The sequence below is a fragment of the Carcharhinus amblyrhynchos genome, chromosome 3 (assembly GCF_965287045.1).
Source record: "Carcharhinus amblyrhynchos chromosome 3, sCarAmb.v2.hapA, whole genome shotgun sequence".
NCBI lineage: Eukaryota > Metazoa > Chordata > Chondrichthyes > Carcharhiniformes > Carcharhinidae > Carcharhinus > Carcharhinus amblyrhynchos.
Window position 1 is genome coordinate 126,549,021 of NC_137326.1, and position 27,941 is coordinate 126,576,961.

The window sequence follows — 27,941 nt, forward strand, 5'->3', positions numbered from 1 at the left end:
AGGACGGTCTCAACAGGGATCTTGGGTTCATGTCGCACTATCTGTAACCCCTGTGACTTGCCTGGGTTTGCAAAACCTCACTTACTGTACTGTCTGGAGACAATACACATCTCTTTAAACTGTGATCAGTGCTCCTTCCACTCACATTATCAGCCACTTCAGGTCTTGAACAGCAGGTTAGGTGTAAGGATTCGCATTCTAATCTGTAATCTCTAAACTGTCTGTGCTTTATATGCTCTGTCTGAGGCCAGAACTCTCCATTCACCTGACGAAGGGGCTAACCCCGAAAGCTTGTGGGTATATTATCAAATAAATAGGTTGGACTAAAACCTGGTGGTGTCAGACTTTTTACCAGGCGGAAGTGCCAGAGGTGAACCTTCTTGGGAGTTGAACTAGGGTTCGCTTGTTCATTGGGAGCAGGAGCCCCCACTGTTGCTGTTGTGCTGGGTCAAGGGGAGAGATTCGATATGGATTCTTGTGATGTTGGTGGGATGTTGGGGTGGGGTGGGGGAGAGTGCGGGAGGGGGATGCAGGTGGAATCCCCAAAGCTTGTACGGGGATTGGGGCAGAGGGTCTCTGATGCTTGTGTGGGGGAGGACCCCATGTCCAAAGCTTATTTTCTGTGCTGATTGGAGGATGCCCAACCTCTGTGGACCACCCCTCCCACCCAGAACACCACACCACAGTGACGGATGGCATCAACCACGTCACTTATTTTAGTTTTACACTTCTTCTTTTGTATTATTATTACACATGTTTCACACTGAAATTAAGGAAATAATGGTCAACCTTCTGCCTAATGTTGCTGCCCTATAGAGTCACAATGAAGATTCATTCTTAATAAAGTGTCATTATCATTTGGATTGTGATTTGATCGTGGTTAGAAGTCTCGACCATTTTTGTAGGAGACAGAAATATTGTAGATGCCACAATATACCTGGAAAATAGTATAGCATTCCATTGAATTCAGAAGGCTGCATCCGAGCAGGTGTTTACTGGCTCCCTAGCCACTCTGTGCATAACCCCACTGTTCCTGAGCTTTCCTTTGCCCCAACTCCCAACTTCACAGAGTCAACAGGTGCTGTTCGCTTCAGCTTCACTGGGCTGGTAATTTTCTTAAGTATTTGTTAACCTCAATATCCCCAGCAACATGAAACTATTGGACTTTTGCAATCAGCTCTCGGCCTACCTAAGCATCCGCTGCTCACCACAGTGATTTTTCCTCAGCTAACAGCATTTAGCCAGCACATTTTAGCTGCTTGGGGCCAACCTTCCTGCATACTTGCTCCCTGCCAACTGTTATTCACTCTGCCCCTTCAACAGATCAATGCAATCTGTTGACATCTCCCAATGGGATTCTGTCCCTCCCCTTAGTCAGGTCTGATGGTATCAACCCTTGCATCATTCTGAACCTTAAACGTTCCAATCTCCAGGTCAATCAAAGGTCACCCCCAACACAGGTATTAACTTACAGGAATACATAGAAAAAAGCCCAAAATAATAGATTCCCTCACATAGCTGAATGAACTAACAGGTCAACAAAGAAAGAAAAACGGGCGCTTTTGTAGCGATGATGCTATCAATTTCTGGAATGGAGTTTAACTCTGAAACTTTTGAGCTTAAAGGTGAAAGCTTGGCCAATCGAGCCAAACACATGTGCATTTGTAGGTTAGAAACTATAAATATGCAGACAGACACTATGGGTGGGATTTTACAGCCTTGTTCATCCCAAAATTGTAAAATCCCACCCTAGGTTAACGGACCTTTCTATGGTCCGTCCCTCGCCCACTCTGATTCCCGTGGGATGGTATAATTCCGGCCAATATTAAAAATTCAGTCGCATGTACAGTGTTAAAATTGGGCCCGGTTACACACATTCAACCATTATTTTGTAAATTGAGTTTGTGTCCTTATACGCCCTATTTGTGAACTAAAATCCCACTCACCTGATGAAGGAGAAGTGCTTCGAAAGCTTGTGGCTTTTGCAACCAAATAAACCTGTTGGACTTTAACCTGCTGTTGTGAGACTTCTTAGACATACGCACACAGACACATATCTGTGAATTTCCCTATTGAGCTCACCTCAGTATTTCTCTGGAATTTCTCTGGCAATTCCTGTTCTGAAGCAAAATCATCAACTAGAACCTCATAGCATAAGGAATGTAAATTTTTTTGTCTAGCATTTAAAATAATACTTGGTCATTTTTATCGGAAACAATTCAAATATTCAGATTGTGCAACATTTGAAAATCCAGCTCAGAGGATAAATGCTGCCAATAAATACAAGCCGCATTTGAAGACTCACTCCAGAAAAAAGCATGGTTAATGCAATATAAAAGTGACCATGAATTCAGAAGAGTGTTGCTTAACATTTACTCACCAGTGAATACCATATAGTTACTTGCCTTGCGAAGTTGTGTGCCAGGCCAGAATTAGTTAAAATGTGAAATACATGGTTGGATCTTGGAAACTTGGCAGTCAGGTTGGTCATGTTACACTTTTGCAAGACGTTACATTCTTTTCCATGCATGGAAAATATTGTAAGATTGTGTTATAAAAATAACATTGAATCAGAGCAAACCACATTCTCCAATACCCTTGCGTAGTTACAGCTATTTTGGAAATCAAGTTTGTGCTAATTCTATGGGGGTCTCTCAATCAGGTGGAGTGGGGAAAATAACATTTTCAAATCTGTTCATGTACTTTGAAGGTACACCAAGATCTTACCTGACATCGACAACTGAATAATGTTAGCTCCCCATTCTCCAAGTGGGCAAATAATTCACAAATTTTAGCCCTTCAATTTTGGTATGGTTGTAAGCTGTTGTAAGAAGGTTGTGTTGAATGATGGCAAAGTTCCACGTATTTCTTTTCACTTCTGTGTTTGTTGGAGCAGCAAATAGTTTTGGTCGATCAATAACTCGTTCCTTATAAGCCTGGGCCAATCTATCTTAAAGAAAGTGCAAGAACTGCTGGAAACCAACCTCCCAACCATTGATTCTGTCTACATTTCCCATTGCCTCAGGAAAGCAGCCAGCATAATCAACGACCCCCACACACCCCAGACATACTTTCCTCTACCATCTTCCTTCTGGAAAAAGAGAGGTCTGAAAACACATACCAACAGATTCAAGAACAGCTTCTTCCCTGCTGTCATCAGACTCTTGAATGGTCCTGTCATACGTTACACTGATCTTTCTCTTCACCCTACCTATAACCACAACACTATATGCTGCACTATGTTCTGGGATGCTGGCCTTTATAGCGAGGGGGATAGAATATAAAAGCAGGGAGGTCTTGCTGCAACTGTACAGGGCACTGGTGAGGCCGCAGCTGGAGTACTGTGTGCAGTTTTGGTCGCTGCACTTGCGCAAGGATATTTTGGCCTTGGAGGGAGTGCAGAGGAGGTTCATTAGGCTGATACCGGAGATGAGGGGGTTAGACTATGAAGAGAGACTAAATAGACTGGGTCTGTACTCGTTGGAGTTTAGAAGGATAAGAGAGGATCTTATAGAGACGTATAAGATAATGAAAGGGATGGATAGGGTAGAGGTAGAGAGATTCTTCCCGCTCAGAAAGGACAGCAGGACTAGAGGGCACAGCCTCAAGATAAGGGGGGGGGGCAATTTAAATCGGAGTTGAGGAGGAACTTCTTCACTCAAAGGGTGGTGAATCTCTGGAATTCTCTGCCCGTTGAAGTGGTGGAGGCTACCTCGCTAAATATATTTAAGTCACGGGTAGATAGGTTTTTGACAGACAGGGGAAGTAAGGGTTATGGGGAGAAAGCGGGAAAGTGGAACTGATCCACTTCAGATCAGCCATGATCTTATTGAATGGCGGGGCGGGCTCGAGGGGCTGGATGGCCTACTCCTGCTCCTATTTCTTATGTTCTTATGCACCCAGTGCCCAGGGGAGGTGATGGCCAAGTGATATTGTTGCTCAACTATTAATCCAGAAACTTAACTGATATTCTGGAAACCTAGGTTTGAATCCCACCACAGCACTTGGTGGAATTTGAATTCAATAAAAAAAACCTGGAATGAAAAATCTATTGATGACCATGAAACAATTGTCATAAAAAGCCATCTGGCTTGCTAATGTTGATTAAGGGAGGAAATCTGTCGTCCTTACCCAGTCTGGCCTACATGTGACTCCAGAGCCACAGCAGTGTGGTTGACTCTCAGCTGCTCTCCAAGGACAACTAGGGATTGGCAATAAATGCTGGTCTGCCAGCAATGCCAATGTCCCATGAATGAATGAAAAGAATCCTTTTCCTTTTCCGCAATGTGCTTTTTGAACATATGTTTTGTCTGTATAGCAGTCAACAATAGTCTACCCCAGTACATGTGACAATAATAAATCAAATCAAATCAAAAGATTCAGTGACTGCGCTGATCAAATGTTAATTAGAAACATGGAAAAAGAAGAAGGTGTAGGCCGTTCGGCCCTTTGACCCTGCTTTGCCATTTATTTTGATCATGGCTGTTCACCAAATTCAATATCCTAATTCCCCCTTCCTCCCATAACCCTTGACCCCTTTAGCCCCAAGAACTATATCTAATTTCTTCTTGAAATCAGATAATGTTTTGGCCTCAACTACATTCTGTGGTAGTGAATTCCACTTATTCACCACCTTCTGGGTGAAGAAATTTCTCCTTGCCTTAGTTCTAAAAGATTTACCTCTTATCCGCAAGCTATGATCCCTAGTTCTGGACTCCCCTACCATTGGAAAAGTTCTTTCTGAATCTACTCTACCTAATCCTGTTAGAATTTTATAGGTTTCTATGAGATCCTCTCTCACTCTTCGAAACTCTAATGAATATGATCCTAACGGACTTTGTCTCTCCTCATATGACAGACCTGCCATTCCCAGGAATCAGCTTGGCAAACCTTCACTGTATTTTCTCTATAGCAAGGACATCCTTTGTCAGACAAAGACAACAAAACTGTACACAATTAATAGCTAAGACAGGGTTTGCTTGTTTTGCCTCTGTGTGAACAGGGATTGAAATAATCATAAACTAAAATTTGTTTTAGTTGTTATTCTCTAAGTTCATTTGTATATGATCTCCTCTCACTAAGTCCGTCTTTTGGAAGATCAGAGAGGTACAAAGAGGTACTAATAAGAAATCCTTGAAGATGGCAGAACATGTTGAGAGACCAGTTGATAACGCAGATTTTACGTTTTATTAATAGGGACATTGAGTTCAAAATAAAAAGGTCATGTTGACCTTGTTAGATTTTATCTAGAGCACTGTTGAGTTCTGGCCACCATATTTTAGGAAGGATATGAAAGCTTTGGAGAGGATACAGGAGAATCACAAGAATGATTCCCGAAATAAAGAGCTGTGGCTAACAGGATAGATTGGAGAGGTTGGGACTGTTTTCCTGGACAGAAGAAGGCAGAGAGGAGACTTGATGGAGATTTTCAAGATCCAGAGGGGTCTGGACATGATGAGCAGTGAGAAACCCTTACCACTCAAGAAAGCATCAAGGACTACAGGGCACAGATTCTAAATAATTGGCAAAAGGAATAAGTGATATGAGAGTAGATTTTTTTTCACCCAGAATCATAGAATTCCTACAGTAGAGAAAGAGGCCATTCAGCCCATCGAGTCTGCACTGACCACAATCTCACCTATTCCCCATTCCCGTAGCCCTTCATATTTACCCTGATAATTTCCCTGACACTAGGGTCAATTTCGCATGGCCAATCCATCTAACCCGCACATCTTTGGAGTGTGGTAGGGAACCAGAGCACCCAGAGGAAAACCATGCAGACATAGGAAGAATGTGCAAACTCCACACAGACAGTGACCCAAGGCCAGAATTGAACCTGAGTTCCTGGCGCTGTAAGGCAGCAGTGCTAACCACTGTGCTACTAGCGGTTGGAGTCTGGAATGAATTTCCTGAGAGGGTGGTGGAGGCAGGTTGAGTCAGGCTATTCAAAATTGGGTTGGAGTTCTATTGATATCTGAGAAGAAAATGCAAGGATATGAGGATAAGGCAGAGGAGTGAGACTAGGTTGAATGTTCTTTCAGAGAGCTAGCGCAAGCTCGATGGACTGAATGGCCTCCTTCTGTGCTGTAAGGATCCTGTGATTCTGTGAAACGAATACCAATGCAAGGATGGCAATATCCATTAGGTATAACAAAGGATCTTTCTATTCCTGGATTATGCTCCCATGCATTGGATAGTAGGGGTTACCTCCTGCAAATAAGGGACATAAGGTTTATATGCAGAAATGCTAAACGCCACTGAACCCAAAGCAAAGTCTAAAGTAAACACTGTCTTTAGAGCATTGATGCTACTGCTGAGCGCTGAAGCTGGGAGAATGTTTTTATTTTCTGTTGCTAACATTCCTTACAGTAAATAACAAAAAAAATGCACAGAAAACATCAACTAAAGATAGAGAAATGTTCCATGTAAATAGGGTTTACTGAGGCAAGCAACCAAGACATATCCATAATTTTCGAGGCATACTAAACATTCCTCTTATGTGTATGTATTAAAAATAACCCTGCAATTTTCATGTTCACGCATCAGAAAAGGGTTGGGAATAAACCTGTAATTTTCATCCTGTAACATCATTCCGCTATTGTTTCAAATTACAAACATCATTACTGTCTGCCCACCTATGTAATCTACTTACCTATGTCATCCGTTGATTGTGACAATTCATTCATAGACTGCACTTCAGTTAAACTATTCTTTTCTCCAAATAAGGATAGATTCATAATGTATAAAGTAAACAATGCACAGTTGGAACTAGATTGCCAAGATCTGGTTTATGGGTTTCTGCACTAACTTGGTGCTCAATCCCAGCAACCAGAGATTAAACATTCTCTGCTGGATACATTCATATTTTTCGAAGACAAGGGACTGTTTCATCTTAATGTTTAAGTCTCCTTTCCCAATTTGATTTACACAGTAGACAGAGGATCTGTGAGGAGGAGTGAAGGGGCTCTCTGATTTGGTTTTCTCTTTGAGTTTACTTCCTTCTGGGAAAGTTAAATTCCTTTAATGCAGCAAGAACTTCCCACGTGAGCAATTTCAGGCCGAAGATTGTGCTCTTCAAACAATTGGGAACAAAAAGGGAGCTTCAACAAAGGACAATAGCCACACAATGGATGCATTCGTTTTGACACATTGCACTCCCCAGAGCAATAGGGCATTGAGTCTGCCCTGGGAAATTGGCCACACAGTGAGGGTCACTTTGACTTTGCATGTTGGTGTAAAATGGGTGATAGTAAATTGGCAGCCTGTTTTACGCCTCTCCTGATTTTCATTCCCGTTGAAGCAGACTCGACTATTCCAATTCTCTTCTGGACCATCTCTCAACCTGCCCCAGCAGCTCATTTAAGCTCTGCTGCCCCTACCTCTCCTGCATCAAGCCCCACTTACCCATCACCCCTCCCTTCATTCAGTCCCATTTCATCACTGTCTCAAATTTAAAATTCCTACCCTGAATGCATTAGCCGTCTGTATCCGTTACATTCTGCATCCTTCAAACACACCTAACCTGCTCCTGATTCACCATTTCTTTAATTCTGGTTGCTTGTACATCCCAACCATTTGTGTAGCTCTACATTGGAAGCCTGCCTTCGCCCTTCCATGCTCCCCACCACCACCCCCTATCCTCCCACTCAACCTCTGCCTTGGCATTCCCTCCCTAAAACTCCACCTCTCCACCTCTCTCTCCAACTTTGACTCAGTGTCCTAATAACATCATTGAGATACAGCAGGAGACATTTGTCAGTGCTAAAGGCACTTTAGTCACTTGGTCTCATAGAATTTGATTAGTGCTGAAAAAGGAAACATGAGGTATATAACATGGTAAAGATGATTGAAGTTGAAGGTGGAAGTTGAACAGATGTTCCTCCTTGTGGGATAGTCCAGAACAAGAGATCATAGATAGAGGGTGAGAGGAGGTAGGTTCAAAACTAGGATGAGGGGAAACAACTCTCAGAGGGTTGTGAATCCGTGGAACTCACTGTCCCAGAGTACAGCGGAGACAGAATCAATCAACAGATTCAAGAAAGAGATAGATTTGTTTCTGATGAGAAGAATCCTCTGCTATGTAGAGCAGGCAAGAAAGTGGAGTTAAGACCAGGATAAGATCAGCTATGATCATGTTAAATAACAGAGTAGGCTCACGGGGCTGAATCACCTATTTCTGATCCTAATTCCTATGTTTCTGTGCCATCAAAGCGTTCTGCCTTTCACTGAATGAATTTTCACCAATATGGGTACTTTATAAATGCAAATTATTATCGTGCAAGAAACACACCTCGATGACTGCTTCTGTCTTTGACAGAGATTCTGGGGCTGATTCTCCCACCCACCACACTAACTGTTTTGGGAGAATTCCGCCCTCTTCCTTGTGAGCTGGAAGGTCAGTGTGTCGAGGCCCACACGAGAAACATAAGCACATAATAATCTCAACTAACATTTTACTGTAGTACTGGGAGAAGCCTGCACTTAGAGACACTTTCTCTTTTGTATGATGCATTAAATTAATTCAGTCCTCTTGTGGATGCAGAAGATTGTACATATTATTCAAAGTAGGGTAGGTTCCATTCTCTTGGTCACTTGGCCAACATTTATCTTTTACCCGGCATCAGGAAAGTAAACTGGTCATTCTTCTAATTCTGTGTGTGAGTTGGCTGCCAGATTTGTCTACTTTATAATAACGACTACACTTGAAATGCACTTTATTGCCTGTAAATCTAATTGGGACATTATGAGACATTGTCTAAAAATTAATTCTTTCTTTCTTCTTTGTCAAGAGTGGGTAGACAAAAAATGTCTCATTTGCAGGATGCCAAATTAAGTGAGTTGCAAATTTCCGGACTTCTGAGGCATCAAACAGCACATACAGGAACATCGTTCAAACTTTCATCCACCGTGTTACAAGTAATACGCAGAATTTAAAGGAGATGTGCCATTTTTGTCCACCAATTGGCCATCAAGCTATCCCTGGCCAACACTTCTAGTGTGAAATACTACCTTCTGATGCTGGTTAGGTCCAGAGACACACAGGATTTCCAAAGGTCCAGCAGCCTCTCTATGACTCTCTGCAACAGTTACCCTTGGAGAAAAAGAAAATGCGTAGCTTTTGCATTCGGAGGGGTCGCACCCCAGTGCCTATTCTACATTCCGACCCTGTGCAAATGGATGGCTAAACAGTATGCAAGTAGTTTCAGGTGGCGTTTTGACTTGGTGGCACAACATGTCGCAGTTATGTGTGACACGAGAAGCATTTTTAAGTGCCAGCCACAAAGTTCAACCTGAAAGCATATGGACAGGTGTGAAAGATGTGAGAGGCTGTGTTCGTGCTTTCTATGCTCCTCACTGGTGCTGCTAGGGGCACAGTGCTTGTGGCATGCATACTTTCAGAATAGGCTTAATTTCAGGTGCGAAACTGTGGGCAGTCTTACCTCGGCACTCTTCCTCAAGCGTGAGAATTTCTTCCCCATCTGCTCCTGTGACCTATGGACATGCATAACAGGATCTACTCTATAGGCACCCCCTGCTATGCTTGCTACACTTAGTCACCTCAGTTCCCTATATGATTAGTGTGGTGTCCTGCACCTTTTTCAGCAGAATCTATGCACTGTAATCATTTAATGGAATAGTCCTGACCAACATTCCCTTGCAGCTTTCCATACCTACTCTTCAATCTATTCAAAGCAAATAGGATGGCACAGTGGCACAGTGGTTAGCACTGCTGTCTCACAGTGCCTGGAACCCAGGTTTAATTCCTGCCTTGGGTGACTGTGTGCAGTTTGCACATTCCCTCCGTGTCCGCATGGGTTTCCTCCGGGTGCTCCCATAGTCCAAAGATGTGCAGGTTAGGTTGATTGACCATGCCCCTTGGTATAAAGGGAATTAGTAGGATAAATGTGTGAGGTTATGGGAATGGGGCCTGGTTGGGATTGTTGTCAGGTACAGGCCTCCTTCTGTACTCCAGGGATTCTCTGAATCTCTGATTCTGCAGCTTGATTTTATACAATAACTATATTCCAACCAGGCAGCCTCACCCCATTGCATACAGTAACCATAATTAACTCAATATAATGAGGTGAGCTTCCTTACGGTCATGGAGACCCCCTCTCTCATTGCATGATGGATAATGGAAGGATAATGGTTGCAAATTTATATTTGTCAGGATTGCTGAACTAGTCCTTAAATGTCTCTTAAAACAAATCTCAGTTTAATACAGGAATCCCGAGATTTGGTCCAGGGGTCATAGATTATCTAAAAGGGGGATGGAGGCCACAATGCTTTAAAACAGTTTACTAAGAAAGGAGACATTCATAAGAACATAAGAAATAGGAGCAGGAGTAGGCCATCTAGCCCTTCGAGCCTGCCCCGCCATTCAATAAGATCATGGCTGATCTGTCGCTGCTCAGTTCCACTTTCCCGCTTTCTCCCCATAACCCTTAATCCCCTCTCTTATCAAAAACCCATCAACCCGCGTCTTAAAAATATTTAGCGAGGCAGCCTCCACCACTTCAATGGGCAGAGAATTCCAGAGATTCACCACCCTTTGAGTGAAGAAGTTCCTCCTCAACTCCGTTCTAAACCGCCCCCCTTTTATCCTTGGACATAGAGGCTAAATAGATGGGGAAGTCATACAACCTGTAACAGATGAGGTGGTTTGCCAATCTCAAATTATTCAAGAAGACAGAGGAACTGGAATAGTAGTGTCAGTCTTTCTTCAGTCTTTTTGAACTAACCAAAGTGTTGGGCTGAACTGAACACACATTCACTTTGTAAAACTCTCTTTGGTCAAAGGTGACTTTCCACTTTTGGGTGGCAGCCTTTGCAGCAAACTGTCTCAGGATGAACATACCATGATGCTGCTGGGGCAATAGGTATTGGGCAGCACGGTGAGCTAAGCGTAGATGCATGCCAACAATGAGTGAGTGGTATTCTTTGCAGCTTTGCTATGTCTCACCATTGAGTTGCAGCACTCACAATACTGTTCAGGGAGAAGACAATGAACTCCCACCTCTTGATATTGGGAGCATCTATCACTTCTCTGATACAACAAGATACAGAGAATTGGGAGATGTTAGCTAAGTAGCTTCTTCCAGTAAGAAAGGACTTTAAAAAAATTGAATGCCACTTGAATTTCACCTTAACTCATCTTAACTCTGGGTAAGATACTCTGTTGGAGAGTCGGTGCAGATTCAATGGGCCGAATGGTCTCCTTCTGCACTGTAGGGACTCTATGATTCTAACAGCCACTGGCAATGCAGTGTTTGCCTTGCTCTGAGACTGCAAGAGGCAGCAGAATTCTGTAACCACCTCCTTTGTGAATCACTGACAGTGCACACCCTGCTGCTGCCTCAGATGTAGGGAGAAATGTCCCCAGAAGATCCTAGGTAGGTAAGTTTAGAGGCCTTCTTCCTCTTATTCAGCCAACAGCTTGCCTTCTTTGCAGCCTCTGAACCATGTCTCTCTCTCAGGCTGCACCCCAAAGGGAACTGCTACTGTAGTTAATGGTGGGTTCGGGATTCTGGCAATTGGGAGCAATGTTTTCCCCACATGCAACACAACTCCAGATACATATTCCTCACTGTCATCAACTCCTCCAAACATCCAGTCCTTCAAACTCAAATAGAGCCAGGAGGGAGTAGGTAACCAGTTACTAACCTGCAAGTTCGTGGTGACCCTTTTAAGTAGCACTGGTGAACTGCTGAACACATGTTGCACTGTGCAGGTTTTACAAAAGAGTGATAACTAGAGACGTACCATCCATAATGGCAGATTTGGGGTCAAATAAATGTTAGATGCTGACTGGAGTCATTACCTCCCTTACTCTGCAGACTTCCAATGCCTGCAAATGATACCCACACTAGCACCATTGTTGTGATGTCTGGCCCCTTGAAGGGGCGATCTTAGAATCCCAAAGTGCAGAAGACGCCATTGAGTCCTACCGATAACAATCCCATGCAAGTCCTATCCCCATAACCCCACATATTTACACTGCTAATCCCCCTGACAAGAAGGGGCAATTTAGCATGACTAATCAATCTAAACCGCGAATCTTTGGACTGCGGGAGGAAACCAGGGCACGCGGAGGAAACTTATGCAGACACGGGAAGAATGTACAAATTCCACACAGATAGTGACCCGAGGGAGGGGTTGATCCTGGTTCCCTGGCACTGTGAGGCTGCAGTGTGCCACCGTGCCATCCTGAAAGGGTCTCCTGAAAGGATCATATGACCCAGGCTGACCAATCAGGAACAGAGTTGGGGCTTCACTCCAATTTGTCTGGAATTGCCCCAGCAGCTAGATCCTGGAGACATGACTGTAAGCTCCGAATCTGCATTGCTCTGCATATGGTCGTCACTGTGAAGAAAATGTTCTTTGTTCACTAATAACTGAGGGAGATATTATGACTAGATTCGCCAAGGTGACATTTGATGCAGGCAATGCTGCAAGTCAGCAGAACCAGCGTGGATACTACTTAGTTACTAAACAGACATCCATAGTATTAAAACTATGGGGTTATGGAGCCGAATTATGAGGCATTGACTATAACCAGAAATGAGTGATATTGAATCTGCACAAGACTTTGGTTAGGTCACAGCTGAAATATTGCATGCAGTCTGGCCACCCCAGTATATGAATGATATTACAGCCATGGAAAATACACTTCAAATATTCACCAGGACAACAGCGCAAAGGCTTTTATGAAATCACGTTCACAGTTTAATATTTAATGCAAGTAAAATTACAAACATTTCCTGATACGTGTGCCTGGTGGGCGATCTTTCATACCATCAGCTCTGATAAGTCTATGATGTTTAAAATTAGCTTGCAGTTGACATCAATAGTGATCAGGACAAAAATGCTTTGCTTTAAAAAGTCAAACCTCAAAGAACAGATATTAACTGGGAATACAGCAGGAACTTTGAAACTGTGGATCAGAAGTTTTCTGCATTGGTGCTTACCTATCTGCCCATTAAAATGCATGAGAATGCAGAAACATCAGGCCTCAGTGTTGGATGTACAGAATAGTCCTGGCCAACATTCCCTTGCAGCTTTCCACATCTGCTCTTCAACATACTCAAAGCAAATAGGACGGCACGGACTGGCACAGTGATTAGCATTGCAGGACGTGGCCAAAGGAATGAAGATGTGGAAATGCCAGCGCTGGACTGGGGTGATCACAGTAAGAAGTCTGACAACACCAGGTTAAAGTCCAAAGGTTTATTTGGTATCATGAACTTTCAGAGCACTGCTCCTTCACCAGGTGAGTGGAGCGTCTCACAAACATGGCACATATAGACAGAGTCAATTGAACCCCCCTGATGAAGGCGCAGCCATCCAAAAGGTTGTGATACCAAAATAACCTGTTGGACTTTAACCTGGTGTTGTGAGAATTCAAAGTAATGAAGGTCCAGAACAAATACAATGGAAATAAAAACATGTACAAACCCTACAGGGGGGGAAAAGGGAGAAGGTTTGGTGTTGTCCAGGAAGAAGTTAAGAGACATATGCAAATGCAGAAAGGGCTCTGGAAATGGAGCCAGCTGAAGATGTTTCCCACTGCATCCAAGAATAGGTCAGGCGGTGTGATACATAAGGAAACCAGGGTTAACGCACCAAGAACATCTTTAACTCTTCTTCATAACTACTCATCAAGGAATTCATGGGTTTTATTCCTGAGTCTATTCATAATAGTTAATTATTCACAAGGTGAAGGAGGCACATATGAACAAATATCAGAAGTAAGAAAAGTAGAGTCCAGTAAAAATTAAACATAGTATATGTTTAAGTTCTTTGCTTATCTTTGAGATGTACATTGTTGGATGTTGTGGCTGTTTGAAGTTGGTTGGTTTCCTGCAGAATTCTGGAGTTGACTTGGTTCAAACCTGCATTTCGTTGAAGTTACTCATTTATCTTCGGATAGTGAGATATATACGAATAAAAATATTATTACTGTCCTCTTTCAGCAATGTTTGCAGAGGGCTGTGATACTTCCTTCTCCTCCTCCTGATTCTGCATGTCAGAATCAATTTTTCAAAAATCTGTCTGTACCTTTCTTACTAATACATCTTGCAGTCATTATTGTCGACCAAATAATCCATTTTTTAAATATTTTCATCTGCAAAACTTTGGCAACTTTCAGGATGGAAGTGATGAGGAGATGGGCGTTATTTTCTCCTTTACAGGAGGTTTTTTGGTTTGATGTGATTTATTATTGTCACATAGAATCATAGAAACCCTACAGTGCAGAAAGAAGCCATTTTGGCCCAGCGAGTCTACACCGAACACAATCCTACTCAGGCTGTACCCCCATATCCCTATATATTTACCCAGTAATCCCCCTAACCTACATATCTCAGGACGCTAAGGGGCAATTTTTAGCATGGCCAATCAACCTAACCCGCACATCTTTGGGCTGTGGGAGGAAACCGGAATACCCAGAGGAAACTTGTGCAGACACAAGGAGAATATGCAAACTCCATGCCTGACCTCTTTAGAAATACAAACATCTCTGGAAAGCAGAATCAGATCACTGAAATATTTCAGAGACCCAAAAGCTGGAGCATCAGCAAGATAATGGAAGGTAAAATAAAAGCACAGAGATGTGTGCTGGAATTCTCCAACTGTTCACGCTCCATCGCTGTCGTCAGTGAAAATGGAAAATCTCCATGGCACCAGAGAGTCCCAGCCATAAGCAAGGTCGACGAGTCCAGCCTATGGTTTCTGAGACATATGACTAGGGTTATTTGGTCAACACACACAAATAACGAGGAGGTTTAGATGTTCCGTCAACACAAAAGAAGAACTTTTACAAATGCTCACCAAGAGAACAACAGATTTTGGGCACCCACTTAGGATAGTGAATCTAGAATATCTAGTCCAAAGGTTGATTGATTAGGTTGGGTTGATTTGCCATGCTAAATTGAGCCTAGTGTCAGGAGGACTTGCAGGGTAAATGCATGGGGTTACGGAAATGGGGCCTGGATGGGATTGTGGTCGAATGGCCTCCTTCTGTACTGTAGGCTGACTATGATTCTATGATTTGCTAGTTGCTGGTAAAATTGAGGGCAGCAGAGCAAGAGGGAGAGAGAAGAGGAGATACATTGATAGCTTTAGAAGCAAGAGCAGGTCCGAGATTGGAGAACAACGTGAGCATGTGGGCCATTATCAATGAACTTGCAAGCTGAAGGGTTATAATTGCAAATTCAAATCATCACCCATAAAAAAGAAGATGGAATGATGCCAAGAGGGACCTTCAGCAACAGGGACCTTGCTGAAACCTCAAAAATACTTGTAGGCTAAAGGTTAGAATGCGGAGGCTGCTGTGTAGGAGGGAAGAGATGATGGGGGCGGGTGAGGGTGAGGGGTAACATTTGGTAATGTCACTGGACTAGTAACCCAGAGGCCCAAGCTGATGAACTGGGAACATGCAATCAAATCACAACATGGCAGCCGATGGAATTTGAATTCAATTAATAAATCTGGAATTGAAAGATCAGTCTGAGTAATGGTGACCATGACAACTATTGTTAATGATTGTAATAACCCATTTGGTTCATTCATGTCCTTTGGGGAAAGAAAGTCCGTACGCAGTCTGGCCTACGTGTGATTCCACACCGTCAGCAATGTGTTTGGCTCTTAACTGTCTCTGAAATGACCTGGCAAGCCATTCAGTTCAAAGGCAATTTGTAAGTGGCAGCAAATGCTGATCTTGCCAGTGTTGCCCCCATCCCATGAAAGAATAAAGGAAAATTAGATAATCCATAAATGCTTAAGACTAGCAACATGAAAGCTACCTACATGATTGAGAAAAGCATGCTCAGGTTATGACCACCATGAGGGTGAAGATGACTGGTTAATTGCATAAGAGCCAAGATATGAGCGGACCAGGTCAGTTTTGCACGCTAGAGGAAACTAAAAACCAGAATGCAAAACAAGAAGAGAGAGAGAGAGAGAGAAACAGAGAAGGGTGACACAGTGGCTGGCATTGCTGCCGCACAGCGCCAGGGACGCTGTGGCCAGCGCCAATTCTGGTCTTGGGTTATTATTTTGTGGAATTTGCACTTTCTCCCCGTGTTTGTGTGTGTTTCCTCAGAGTGCTCTGGTTTCCTCCCACAGTCCAAAGATGTGCAGGTTAGGTTGCTAAATTGACCCGAGTGTCAAGTGTATTAGCAGGGTAAATATGTGGAGTTACTGGAATAGGGCTTGGGTGGGATTGTGGTCGGTACAGTCTCGATGGCCTGAGTGGCCTCCTTCTGTACTGCAGGGATTCTAAGGAGAGCTCAAAAACTGCATGAGAGTCATCAGTTTTAACATGGAAAGTAAAGTTTATTCATTAGTCCAAGTAAGGCTTACATTAACACTGCAATGAAGTTACTGTGAAATTCCCCTAGTCACCACACTCTGGCACCCATTCAGGTCAATGCACCTAGCCAGCATGTCTTTCAGATTGCGGGAGGAAACTGGAGCAGCCGGAAGAAAGCTATGCGGACACAGGGAGAATGTGCAAACTCCACACAGACAGTGACCAAAGGCCAGAATTGAACCCAGGTTCCTGGCACTGTGAGGCAGCACTGCTAACCACTTTGCCACCCATTGTATATAACCAACATTCGACTAAGTCACTGCCTGGGTTTATTGCTGTACTTTATCTGAAACCTTAATAACATTGTTCTGATTATGTTTAATTGAAGTAGTCTTATGAGTGAACATTGTTGTTAGCCCACTCACACAACATTTAGGGATCCAAAGCACCTAAAAACCAACACAAGAGTTCAAATGTGCATTGTTATGTGGAAAGAAAATCATAAGATGCAAGCATCTAATGTGAAAGTGCCCAGTTGGGCTCATGGACTGCAATGCAGTTCTGTAAAGAAATATGTTAGAACCTGTGAATTCCATTACAGAGAAAGAGGCCATTTGGCCCATTGCACCTGTTCTGACTTCTTGAAAGAGGTACCCAATCTGTCCCAATTCACTCTATGCACTTGTTACATTTTTCTTTCCAAATATTTACCCAAATCCCTTTTGAAAGTTACTGCTGACTTTGCTTCCACCACTCTTTGAGATATTCCATTCCAGATCGTAGCAATTTACTGTGTAAAAAAATGCGCCCTCACATCAGTTTCTTTTGACAATTACCATTGACTGTATTTTCTCTGGTTACCAACTGCTCTGGCAGTGGAAACAGTTCCTGCTTATTCAGTCCATTAAAACCCTTCATCATTTCCAATTGCATCAAAACTCCTCTTAATTGTTTCCACTCTAAGGCGAACATAGAAACAGGAAGACTAGAAGCAGGAGTAGCCTATTCAGCCCTTCGAACGTGTTTTGCCATTCATTTTGATCGTGGCTCAAAATCAAATTCAATACCTTGATCCCCCCCACTTCCCCCCACATCGCCTGATCCATTTAGCCCCAAGAGCTATATCTAATTTCTTCTTGAAATCAGACAAAGTTTTGGCCTCAATTACTTCCTGTGGCAGTGAATTCCACACATTCACCACTGCATAACTAAAACCGAAACTTCATACCTGGTATTAATTTGATAAATCTCCTTCTTGAAGGGCTGAGAATGAGTTGAAATGTGACGATTCTCCCAGCCTGCTGTGCTGCTCAAATAGCGCAGCGGGCTGGGAGACATCGCCGGTGGCCGTTTCGCCTCACGGCTTCGAAGGAAAAATTTCTGATGTAATCAGCTCCGTGCCAGGAATTGGTGCAGAACTGATTTAACGGGGAAATGGCATGGAAATTGAGATTTCCATATGGTTAGTGAGCCCAGGACAGAATTCCCCTGGCCCACTAGTGTTTCACCCTCCCCAGCCGGGAGTGGGTCCCCCCGCAGCGGCATTCACGACTTCTCCCTACTAATGGAGAACTGGCACCCAACCCTGCTGGAGGGATCAGAGACCATTGAGGCTCTCCCAGGATTTTGGAGGTAAGGGTGAGTGCTCCTTGGGACAGGGCCAGCCTGGCACCCTGGCACTGCCCACCGGGCATTGGGCAGTGCAAAGGGAGCAGGCCAGAGAAGGATGAGGCTTAGTTGGGGACAGAGCAGATTGGCGGGGGTGAGGGGTGGGGGGGGCGGGTGGTGGTGGGGTGGGAATCGGTGTCAGGGGGCGCCTACTGCCACTTAGCAAAAGGATCAGTAGGGAGGTTGGAAGTTAGGGCGACTGGAGCTAGCCTTTCAGAACGAGGGGGCAGGGTCAGGGTTGCCGGGAGAAGATCGGGGGCTGGGGCTCAGGGTTGGTTATCAGGATCGGGAAGGGGTCGGGGGACTAGCGAACAAGGGGTGGAAGGCTGTGGCTATGGCCAGCGATTGAGAGGCTGGCAATGAGGGAGACCAATGCGCGTGTATCCATCTCCACTCTGACAGATCGATGCTTACACAGTGGCCCACTCAGCGCAATGTTGCAAGTCACTCGGACAAGGACGGCCCTGCTCCCAGATTTCCAGAGTGAATCACCCTCGGCGCTCTGAGAAACACAGTGTCCGAGATTCATTCTGGAAATCACACTGGAAAAAACCAGGGGGATTTACTCCCATTTTCCTGCACTTTGTGGACTTGGAATTTTTTGGAGAAAATCCTGGTCCAAATCTTTAAAAGTAAACTTTTACAGCCTGGATGCACCAATAAAGAAATTAGGATTGTTTTGAATGGTTTCTGATTTTGATCGAATATTTGCAAATGTTCCGTTTATTTGCATTTTGATGCATGGATGTGACAATATTTGGAAAAAAAATTGAATGGAAGCTTTTGATTTGGTTTGATTTGATTTAATATTGTCACGTGTATTAGTATACAGTAAAAAGTATTGTTTCTAGCGCGCTATACAGACAAAACATACCATTCATAGAGAAGGAAAGGAGAAGGTGCAGAATGCAGTGTTACGGGCATAGCTAGGGATGTAGAGAAAGATCAACTTAATGTGAGGTAGGTCCATTCAAAAGTCTGATGGCAGCAGGGAAGAAGCTATTCTTGAGTTGGTTGGTATGTGACCTCAGTGGGTGCTCCGGTTCCCTCCCACAGCTCTACAAGTTCAATTTATGTATCACAGAATTCCACAGGGAAGACTAGGTATTATAATAATTTTGGTTCACCAGTTAAGGGAAAAACAACAAGATGGCCAAACTCTGCCAGGCTCCCCCTGCAGTAAGAAGTCTCACAACACCAGGTTAAAGTCCAAGCAGTTTATTTGATAGTAAACCCACAAGCTTACGGAAACGCTGTTCCTTCGTCAGGTGTGTGGGAAGTTCCCCCTGCCACAGAATCGGAGCGGGCAAAGGTCCAACAGCACAAACCTCTGCTAACCTCGGGCGGGAATTTCCAATCTTGCTGGAATGAGGACATAAAGTCCCACCCAATGTTTATTTACAGTTGCAAGCTATACAGAGGGGGGCTATACCACCGCCACCCCACCCCCCTCACCCCGCATCCCCACCGTCCTGCTCCCCAAATGGTTCCGCCGTTCTTACGATCCTTGCTCTGCAGATTGAACCTCAAAGAGATGATCATCGCAGGTACCGAGGTAGGAACTAACAGAAAGGAAAACAGTAAAAGCCTGAGAAAAGAGAGGTTTGAGTTTTCCAGGGAAGTTCAAAAGTATTAAATTCAGCACTAGCTAGGCTTTGTCTGGCGATTTGACATCATCCGGACAGAATCGTTCTTCAGCACCACAACACTGTTGTTTGGTCATTGATTGATCCTCTCTGAGACTGATACCTTTGGTCTTGTTATTAATAGAACTTGAGATAGCCTGGAAACATACTGTTTAAAATACCAGCATTTGATTAATGCTTCTGGCATCACTCTGGATATTTTAAAATGATTGTTTCCTTTTGCCTAGAATGACAGCACAATAAATATGCTGCTTTCTGTATAAGTACTTAGCTGCATCATGGGAACAGTTATAAATTTTGCTGTAAAACTTTTGAGACTTGAGTAAAAAAAACACAGCAAAAAATCAAAAGGTCATAGAACTTAATAAAGCAAAACCTTTTTCTATTATGATCTTTTATTGCAATAACCCCATTTTCCCACTCTGTTCTTTATGATGATAGCACATGTTAGCATGATAGCATACATGCTGCCACTGTTTCACAGACTTCTGACTACTCTTTTCAACGCATAGGGATTTACCTCTTTTTCCAAATCCAATGAGTCTTTGCCTGTTCAAAGTCTGACCCAGATTTCAGTCAGAAATCAGGCTGTAAAAAGAGGACGAAATTTCCAACCAATTGTCCTCTCAGAGTGTGCCCGCAATGGAAGATCTTCCCTGTGGGTGACACGGTGGCACAGTGATTAGCACTGCTGCCTCACAATGTCAGGGACCCACATTCGATTCCCTTCTTGAGTCACTGTCTGTGCGCTGTCTGGATGTTCTTCCCATGTCTGCATGGATTTCCTCCAGGTGCTCTGGTTTCCTCCCACAATCCAAAGATGTGCAGGTTAGGTGCGTTGGCCATGCTAAATTCTCCCTCAGTATACCCAAACAGGCACTGGAGTGTGGCAACTGGGGGATTTTCACAGTAACTTCATTGCAGTGTTAATCAAAGAACAAAGAAAATTACAGCACAGAAACAGGCCCTTCGACCCTCCAAGCCTGCACTGACCATGCTGCCTAACAAACTAAAACCCCCTACCCAACCAGGGACCATATCCCTCCATTCCCATCCTACTCATGTATTTGCCAAGATGCCCCTTAAAAGTCACTACTGTATCTGCTTCCACTACTTCCCCCGGCAGTGAGTTCCAGGCACCCACCGCCCGCTGTGTAAAATACCTACCTCATAAGCTCCCCTCGCAGCTTAACCTATGTCCCTGAGTAATTGACTCTTCCACCTGGGAAAAAGCTTCTATCTATGGGTATGGTATGATAATAATGTTTTTTCTCTTTTCATTCACAGGTTTTAAGTCGGTCCACCTCATGTCCAATGAGGGGCATACACGCGATGGGTTGTACTGGGGCTGCTCTTGGTTGTTTGAGATTGGCCTAGTGCTTCATGTCGTTAGTGTGTGCCTAAACTGGACAAGATACTGGGCAAGACGACAGCTCAGTGACTATCACTGATTGCTGTGCAGACACATGGATTTGGGCCGGTGTCTGTGGGAGTTTGCGCATTCTCCCTGTGCTTGCGTGGGTTTTCTCCGGGTGCTCCGGTTTCCTCCCACACCCCAAAGATGTGCTGTTAGGCTGATTGGCAGGAATAAATTGTCCCTAAATTAGATTCCCTCAATCTAGATGGCCATAAAACATTAGACAGGCCTCGTGAGTGGAGAGGGGGACTGGTGGTGTTGAGATGGCGGTGCGGGCTCGTTGGGCCGAAGGGCCTGTTTCCCGGGCTGATTTTGTTCTTTGTTCTTTGTTCTATCTACTCTGTCCATACCCCTCATAATCCTATAGACATCCATCAGGTCGCCACTCAGCCTCCGTCGTTCCAATGAGTACATTCCAAATGTTTCCAACCTCTCCTCCATACCGTTAATGATAGCCGACTTGTGATACTAATAATAAGCTTAAACTATGGAACTCACCAACTGTATTTATCTGAGTTTATTTTCATTTCTCTAGGAACTGATCTTTATATCAGGCACTGTACTTTAGATATCCTTCCAATATCACTTGTACATGGAACCATGTTGGCCTCCCGTGCTATAGCAATACAGCATTGCTCCACTCTCTAGACACCAGTGAGCCCCTAGGGAAAATCGTATTACACTCTTACACAAATCTTTAAATGGTGGTTTGCATCTCCTGTGCTTCTGTTCCATTTTTCACACTAATTGCACATTCCACACTTCATTGAGAGTGACTGCCTGATTAAGCAGCATTCCAGCAGCCACTTTCCAATGGACCACTGAATATGATTTTGATTATGGTACACTTTAGCACATCAGAATGTCCAATAAATGCACAGTGTCAAATCATTGCTCCCTGCTAGTACATTGTAGACAATGCTCTTCGAACATCCCATCCTGGTTAAGGTGGCACGGTGGCACAATAGTTAACACTGCTGCTTCATAGCGCCAGTGACCTGGGCTCAATTCTGGCCTTGGGTCACTGTCCGTGCGGAGTTGCACATTCTCCCTGTGTCTATGCGAGTTTCCTCCTGGTGCTCCGGTTTCCTATCACAGTCCAAAGATGTATGGATTAGGTTGATTGGTCATGCTTAAATTGACCCTAGTGTCAGGGGGTTAGCAGGATAAATATGTGGGGGTAAGAGAATAGAGTCTGGGTGGGATTTTGATCAGAGTAGACTTGATGGGCCTCCTTCTGCATTCTAGGATGTCTATGATTTTTATCCCTTATGGTAATTCCTCGGTGTTAAGAAGATGTAGATGTCAGCAATTGTAGGCTGGAAAATGGTGTTCTATTCCAAGGGTAACCTAACTTGGTATCCAAGTTGTAAGAAGGTAGCGGCTACACCAGCAAACACCCCAAGCAGAATTTTTTCCCATCGCATCTCCCAGGGTACCCAACCCCTTCCATTGGAAGGATTTTTACCATCAGGGGCAGAAGGTATTGACATGGAGCGAGAAATTGGTATCCCAATGTTGGGAAACTAGGGCCGGAATCCTCCCATCCCGCCCACCACGAGAATTGTAGCGAGTGGGGTGGGGGGAATTTGAAACGGTTCATTGACCTCGAGTGGGATTCTCCGGTTTTGAGGTGAGCACTGAGGATCATCCCCTCCTCATGTTCATAGCAGGCTGATGGTGAATCAGGTCTCCTTTTGAATATCAGCGGGAAGACACTTTGCATCTCATGCATGCCCATTTAACCCCAACTGTGCACCCTGGTCAAGTCCACCTCCTTCCCCGTGGGGGAATTTATGACATTCTGTTACCTGACTGGAAGTTGGTTGTGGGCATCAAGCGAGGGAGAATTTTCCAGCACTTATCTTCAAATTGAAGCTGGCTCCACTATTGCAGCTGACCACAGGCATGTGGAAGACATGGTGGGGGGGAAGGGGAGGATGGTGGAGCAGTGGGTTCAGGGTGCAAGAAACAAACCTCAGGGAGGGTCTGGGGAGAGAGGGGAGGCCTACAGAGCACATAAAACCTGGGGAAGTTGGGGTCAGGTTAAAAAACCAAAAGGTGTCTTGATGAGAAAAGGGGACATTTCCAGATGTGAAGAAGAGCGGTGTAGATTGAGTGAGGGGCGTTGGGGTAGGAAAGCATGAAGGTGAACTGGGCCAGAGGAAGGCATGAAGAAGAAGGGGTGGGGTGGGTCTGGAGTACTTCAGACGGGAGTGTCAGAGGAGTTGACATTGAGGGGAGAAATGGGGGTGCTGGTGACAGGAGGGGACTGTGACTGTGAGATGGGGAAGTGGGATCAGTAAAGTGGGAAGGTCAGAGTGGGCAGTGATTGTGAGATGGGGAATTGGGACACAATAAGGTGGGAAGGTCAGAGTAGACAGTGACTGTGAGATGGGGAAGTGGGATCAGTAAGGTGGGAAGGTCAGAGTAGACAGTGACTGTGAGATGGGGAAGTGGGATCAGTAAGGTGGGAAGGTCAGAGTAGACAGTGACTGTGAGATGGGGAAGTGGGACACAGTAAGGTGGGAAGGTCAGAGTAGACAGTGACTGTGAGATGGGGAAGTGGGATCAATAAGGTGGGAAGGTCAGAGTAGACAGTGACTGTGAGATGGGGAAGTGGGACACACTAAGGTGGGAAGGTCAGGGTTTGCAGTGACTGTGAAATGGGGAAGTGGGATCAGTAAGGTGGGAAGGTCAGAGTAGACAATGACTGTGAGATGGGAAAGCGGGACACAGTAAGGTGGGAAGGTCAGAGTGGACGGTGGCTGTGAGATGGGAAAGTGGGACACAGTAAGGTGGGAAGGTCAGGGTTTGCAGTGATTGTGAGATGGGGAAGTGGGATACAGTAAGGTGGGAGGATCGGGGTCCAGGTATGGCAGGTATATTTCTTATCTGGGACAAGAGATGTGATTACTGAGGGGATAGGGATGGTGACATGGATTTCTGTAGTCAGGATCAGGGTGGTACTGGAACAGTGACTGGGGTGGGCTCAGCAGGAAGGGAATATGCAGTAAAATTAGCAGTGATAGGAGTCCGGGGGACGGCTAAAACGAATCAGAAAATTATCAATTACCTACGGTGCAGAAAGCGGTCTCATGTATCCTGGCTGTCCTGCATTTGTGTTAGCTCCGGTGAGCTGCTGAAGAGCTTCTTTTCCTGGTATCTATTGCTATAGTATTGCCATACGAGACAAATCCTTTTGGTAGGGGAGGCGATGGCCTAGTGGTATTATCACTAGACTATTAATCCAGAAACCCAGCTAATGTCCTGGGGACCCGGTTTCAAATCCTGCCACGGCAGATGGTGGAATTTGAATTCACTAGAAAATATAACTGGAATTAAGAATCTACTGATGATCATGAAACCATTGCCCATTGTCAGAAAAACCCATCTGGTTCACTAATGTCCTTTAAGGAAAGAAATTTGCCATCCTTAACTGGTCTGGCCTACGTGGGACTCCAGAGCCACAGCAATGTGGTTGACTCTCAATTGCCCTCAGGCAATTAGGGATGGGCATTAAATGCTGGCCACCCAGCAACGTCCATGTCCCACAAATGAATAAAAAAAAGTTCTCGGCGAATGCTTTTGTAACTATCGTACTTTATATGAGATTATTTATCTTTCAGCTATTTACGAATCCCTCATTTTGTTTAATTTATTGACTATAGCTCTCTTGGTCAGTTTTGCTGTAGGGCAACATTGGTCACACATGACCAGGAAAATAACTTGTCCTGGGGTGGGATTTTCCAGCTCCTCCCGTGGCTTGTTTTCCAGCGGTGGAGGCGGCCCGCCATTCGCTGCCGGTGGGATCTTCAGATTCTGTTAACGTCTATGGCATTTTTGTATGGCTCACCCGGCCCACTTGGGGTCGACTTCGGCAGGACTGGAAGATCCTGTCGCTGGCGGTAAGAGCTGGAAAATCCCACCCTGGGGGAAGATTTTCCGGCTGCGCTCTACCCAAGAGCGGAAAATCCCACCTAAAGTCAACGGACATTTGCGTGGTCTTGTCCCGCCCGCCATAGGAACCATAGTGGGTGGCAAGAAGAAACCCTTGCTGTTTGATAGCAATAGGAGGACAGAAAATTAACTGACATGAACATTTGCAATTCCAAGCTTTGTGCACACCAGGAGTAGAGGAACTAAAACCATGGCAGGTTTCCAATTATATGTCACTTTTTATTACATCAGGATGTCCCAAAAGTGCTTTATAGCCAATTAAGTTTCTTTTTGATTCATTACTGTTGTAATATAGGGAACACATGGAAGCCAATTTGCATACAGCAAGGTCCTACCCCCAGCAATGTGGTAATAACAGTGCAGTCTGTTTTCGTGGCTAAAACACAAAAGTTGACCAGGACATGGGGGAGAACTCCCTGTTCTTTGAAATAATGCACGGGATCATTCACATCTGCCTGAACAGGCAGACAGGAGCCAGGCTTAACTTCTCATCCAACAGTGAAGCCATCCCTTGTTACTGCCCTGGGAGACTCAGCTCAGATTAAATGTTTAAGTCTCCGGAGTGGAAATAGAACCCACAACATTTTGAATCAATTTCAACAAACGGCATCCTTATTTCGGCAGAATAAATGGACTGCATGATAAGCTGATCATAGAATCATAGGGCCCGTTTCCAGGTAGGACAACTTGGTAAAGTCGGGCGTGAGGTGATTCATGCCCGCCTCCGCGCCGGTACCACCTTTGCCAAGGCCCGAAAATGGCCGCGATTGGGGTCACGCCTGAAACGGGTGTGAAGGCTATTTAAATGCATTTGCATGCGTTTAAATTGACTTAATGGGCTTCAAAGCCAACTTTACCGGTCCTTCCCCCCCCATTCGCCTTTCCAGAATTGACGTGAAACAGACATTCTCAACAAAAGTCCGATTCGGGCACTCCAGTTAGTGAGGAGATAAGTGCTGAGCATCCGACAGCTCTCTGCTTGAGATGGTGATGGTGATGGGGGGTGGGGGTGGGGGGGGTGGGGGGGGGGGGGTGCGGTTCCGTGGCCATTCTGCCTGTGATCAGTGAGGGGGAAGGGGGACACTGCCATTCTCCACGAGATCAGTGGATGGGGAGGGGAGTCCGCTGCCACTCTGCCTGAAATCAGTGGAGGGGGGAATGAGGGGGAGGGGCCCACAATCAATCTGAGTGGCGGAGAGGGTGGGGGGATAAGGAGGTCAGAAATGTTGTGGAGATGGGGTGATATCTGTGGGGACCAGGGGAAGGCATTATCCTGCCTGGGAGGAATGTGGCAGGGTAGCCATGTTCTATCCTTTTTTCCCGTGCAAGCGCCGTTGGAAGCGCTGATTGGAACTGCAGGGTTTTGGTCGCGTTAAGCCTTGCCCACAGGCAGTTTTGTAAATTTGATTTGGAATTGCTGATATTTTTTCAGTCTCAGTGCATGTGGGAGCACCTGAGAACGGGCCTAAAAGTCAGATCTGAAACACTCCAAGTTTCAAGTCCCCCAGCACTAAGATTTAAAATGGTAAAATGGGGCCCCTAGAATCCCTTCAATGCCATTTCGGCCATTCAGCCCATCGAGTTTCACCAACCACAATGCCACCCAGGCCCTGTCATTGTAACCCTGTATTTATCCTGCTAATCCCTCTAACACTATGGTCAACCCACCTAACCCGCGCATCTTTGGACTGGGGGAGTAAATCGGAGCACCCAGCGGAAACCCACACAGACATGGGGAGAATGTGCAAAATCCACACAGGCGGGGACCTGAGGCTGGAATTGAACCCAGGTCGCTGGTGCTGTGAGGCAGCAGTGCTAACCACTGTGCCACCATGCTGCTCCCGGGATTGTTGGTTCATTCTTAATATGTGCATCACATAAACTAGCCTCCCATCCATTGTCTACATCTACACTTCCCACTGTGTCTCCAAAGCAGCCAGTATAATCAAGGAACCCACGCACTCCAGGCATATTCTCTTCCACCTTCTTCCGTCGGGAAAAAGATACAAAACTCTGAGGTCATGTACCAGCGGCTCAAGAACAGCTTCTTCCCTGCTGCCATCAGACTTTTGGATGGATCTACCTTGTATTAAGTTGAACTTTCTCTACACCCAAGCTATAACAGTAACACTACACTCTGCCCCCTCTCCTTTTCTTCTCCACTGTGTACTCTATAAACTGTATGCTTTGTCTGTATAGCATACAAGAAACGATACTTTTCACTGTATATTAATACACATGACAAAAATAAATCAAATCAAATGTGTAATAATAACTCAGTTCATGGTAAAATTAGAGAGTATAATTGTAGGTTAGTCATTCATTAATCCAATAAGGGGGTGGCAAAGTGGCACGGTGGTTAGCACTGTTGTTTCACAGCACTATGGACCCAGGTTCAATTCCGGCCTTGGATCACTGCCTGTGTAGAATCTGTATGTTCTTCCCATGTCTGCATGGGTTTCCTCCGGGTGCTCCAGTTTCCTCTCACAGTCCAAAGATGTGTGGGTTAGGTGGATTGGCCATCCTTAAATTGCCCCTTAGTGTCAGGGGAACTAGCAGGGTAAATACATGGGGTTAAATGGATAGGGGCTGGGTGGGATGGTCGTCGGTATAGGTTCGATGGGCTGATTGGCCACCTTCTACACTGTGGGGGTTCTAGGATTCTTTGAATAAGGAATTCAGAAGAAACCATTCTAGTCAGTGAGTGGAATTCATTAACATGTAGAGTAGCTGAGGTGATTAGCACAGATGGGTTTAATGGGAATTTAGGTTAGTACACAAGGGAGATAGGAATAAAAGATCGTGCTGATGGTATTGAGTGAAATAGAGGAGACATAGGCCAGTTAGTTGGGTCGAATAACAGGTCTCTGTGCCATAAGTTATGTGTAAAAGGATGATGTTCCCTACAAAAGCACTCTGTCTAGTCACTTAATGGCTT